The sequence below is a fragment of the Chinchilla lanigera genome, unplaced genomic scaffold, assembly GCF_000276665.1.
Source record: "Chinchilla lanigera isolate Chin_1 unplaced genomic scaffold, ChiLan1.0 scaffold00001, whole genome shotgun sequence".
In the NCBI taxonomy this organism is placed as follows: domain Eukaryota; kingdom Metazoa; phylum Chordata; class Mammalia; order Rodentia; family Chinchillidae; genus Chinchilla; species Chinchilla lanigera.
The window spans coordinates 55200788-55204086 of NW_004955402.1; the positions used below are offsets into that span (position 1 = coordinate 55200788).

Sequence of the window (3299 nt, forward strand, 5' to 3'; positions counted from 1 at the left end):
ATGGTTTAAGAGAACAGGGAAATGCTTAGATTAAAACAAGGGAAATTAGGAAATAGTAAATGGCTTTTAAAGAAAACTATTCCCTCACAGCCACAAAGACCTAATTCTGATGACCCAAAAATATAATTGTCTCAGGCAAGTAAAAGTGAGGAAACTTTAGTAACATTCTAATTGTGTTTAGCATCTAAGGATATCAGCTGAAAATGATATCAAGAGATTATTTATTATACAAGTGTCAACAAGGACATCCCAAAAGTAAAGATATGCACATTTGTTTCTACAAAAGCAATATATGATACAGAATTACAGTAGAAGGGAACAGACTCAAAGATTTACCTATTAAAATATACAGATTCTTGCTGAAGAGTGTATATTTTTAAAAGATGGCAAGGGATGTTAATCTTTATTATTATTATTATTTTTACCTCACATAATTTTGACAAATAACTCTCACAAATTATGCAAAAAGTACAAGAATGTCCAGTAAACAGTCTGTATTTTCCAAAAGATTTTTTTATACCATGTATTTTCTTAAAGCAGCATCCTGCTTACAAAGAGAGGTAATCCTTTTACTCATCAAGAAATCTTCTGCTGTAAAGAGGTTAAGAAAGCCAGGCTTCTTCCATTAATGTCTTTTGTCTTTCCTGTCTTATTTTCGGTCTCTTTCACTTCTTGAAGAACTTTTGCCAGGTTGACTACTGTCGGGTACAGACCTCTTTCTATAGGACCGGGAATTCTTATCCTTTGATCTTTCTGCATCTCTACTACTACCACGTTTGGAAGATTCGTGACTTCTTTTTTGTTTTGTTTTGTTTTGTTTTCTGGTACCAGGAATTGAACTCAGGACATCACTCTTGCCAGGCAGGCGCTGTGCCACTGAGCTAAATCCCCAGCCCCTTGTGACTTCTTTCTAGTCCTGAAACATCCCTCTGCTTCAGACCCAAACTCCTCCTGTGCTTCCTGTCCCTATTATGTCCCAGGCCTCTACTCCCACTTCTACTTTCACTACTACTAGAAGTGCTGCTGCTACTGTCTCTGCTGCTGCTCCTGCTGGTGCTGGAGCTGCTGCTGGAGCTGCTGCTGGAGCTGCTAGGACAACTACTGCTGCCGCTGCTGGAACTGCTTCGACTGCTGCTACTAGTTGAACTGCTACTAGAACTAATATTGCTGCTGCTTCGACTTCTACTCTTGTTTGTTTTATTTCTACCACGACCTCTACTTCTGCTCATAGTTTTAGTTTTTTTTTTTTTTTTACTTTCTGAAAATATCAAGACTGGCTGTCCCAGCTCCTCCGTGAGTTTCACAGATTCTACAGTGGAAGGAAACTCCTTCCACTCAGGTAGTAAGTTTCCTTGATCCTCAATGACCTGAGGTGATGGCTGTAAAACAGCTGATGGCAGAGTCTCAGGCTGAGGGACAGGCTGGGGCTGGGATACTGGCTGGGGCTGGGGCTGGGGCTGGGGCTGAGCTTGGCATTGAGGCAGGGGCTGAGACTGAGCCATAGGCTCAAGTTGAGGCTCAGATTCTTTTCCTTATTTTCCTTTCCTTTCCTTTTCCATTTCTACAGCACTAACATTCTCTTTTCCAAGAGAAAGAGATTTACATTCTTGATCTGGCTGAACTTCAAGCTCCACCTCTGGCTCCAGTTCTTTGCTAGTTGCATTTTCTGAAGGATCCATACTTTCAGCTTGATTAGTTTCCATTACCTCCTGCTCAGTGATTACATTTTTGACATTCTTTACCATCTCTACCATATCCATCACTTCTTCAGCCTGACTATCCTGCTTCTCCTCACTCTCTCTTACCTCAGTCTCCTTCTCCGTGTTAACCTACATTTCCTGTTTCTGTTGCTCCTCTTCCTGTTCTTTCTCTGCATCACTATAAACTGTACCTACTTGCTTTTCCTCTTCCTCTCATGCTTCCTCTATTTCTATGTCATTGTGCTGATGACCTGTGTCCTGCAACTCTTACTCTCATGGAGCCACATTTTTCTCTTCTCATTCAGATTTCTGTTCTTTGTTACTCACCACCTGATGCTCTTTTTCCTTCATTGATTGTCTTCTAGGTCTAGCCTCCATTTCATTTATTTGTTCTGCAAATTTGATGCGTCTACCTTCAAATAAAGCATTCACTTTTCTCTGTGACTCTTCTATTAGTTTTCGGGTAGCTGGACACATTCTTCCAGGAATATAGAACAAATGGGGCTTTGTCTTAGTTCGTATATATTTAATTATCTTGGCATTATGCTCATTCCACTCTTCTTGCAGTTGTGCAAGCTCAACCTTTTGCTCCAAAAGCTGCAGCTCTGTCTGCTTAGCGCACCTCTCTTCAAATAGCTCTCTCCTCTCATTTTCAAGCTGCTTTCTCTCTTCTTCTGCCTGAACTTCAAGTTTTTGTTCAATTTCTTGGCGCCTCTTTTGCTTGTCAGTAGCAACAGTGGATTCTTGTTTAAATTTTTGAAAAGTACCCATCAACAAGCCAAAGATTCGCTGGTTCCTTTGCTTTCCCTTTTCATCCATATTTTGATCCTGGATAAGGTCTCTACGTGTGCGCTCTTTGGAGGTAGCTACAACTGAAGACTGCAATGCTGGCTTTTTAACATCATCATGCTCTGGATCGCTTTCTTGGCGTGATTCTCCTCTTTTCCAACACTTTCCACCCAGCCTACTCACTGCTCCTTCAAGGTCTCTCTGTTTGGCTGGGGGTCCTCCTCCACCATCTGAGAATCCACGCCTCAGCGATAGACTACCACATCCTCTGCCTCCACCAGGACCAGAAAGGGCCAGCAACCTGGCTTGGATGGGCCTCATGTCATTCGGATCCCGACCAGTGAGCTTGCGAACGTTCTCATCCACGTGTTTCAGGCTCTCTTTGGCCTTTTCTAGCTGCTCCTGCAAAGCTCTGACCACGACCACCATCTACCCGCTGCAGCAGGACTGGAGACAGCTCTACAGGCCTCGCCCAGCCAGGAGACCTCAGAAGGCAGACAGCCGGGCTGGGCTCCACCATCACAGCAGGCGTTTTTTTCCTGCCTGAAACACCGGGCGATTGTGGGCCTGTGAAAAGTTGGCCAGGCGGCCGCCTCCCTCCCCAGCTAGCTGCGCGTGGCTGTGCCCAGCTTCTGGAGCAGAAATGGGGTGGGCTTGGAGAATCAGTGCCCTCCGGAGCTGTGAGCTGCGCGGGTTTGCCGGATGCAAAGGAGAACGCAGAGCTTTCTAGCATTTTATACCTACACTGTGGCAGGGCGTGGTGGTATACGCCTATAATCCCAGCACTGGGGATCCTGAGGCAGGAGGACT

The 3299-nt window shown here is 44.4% G+C and overlaps 1 pseudogene; it reads right to left on the minus strand.

Moving 5' to 3' along the window:
* Window positions 1-625: 625 nt before the first annotated feature.
* On the minus strand, window positions 626-2918 carry LOC102006520 (annotated as a pseudogene).
* Between the last annotated feature and the right edge of the window lie 381 nt (window positions 2919-3299).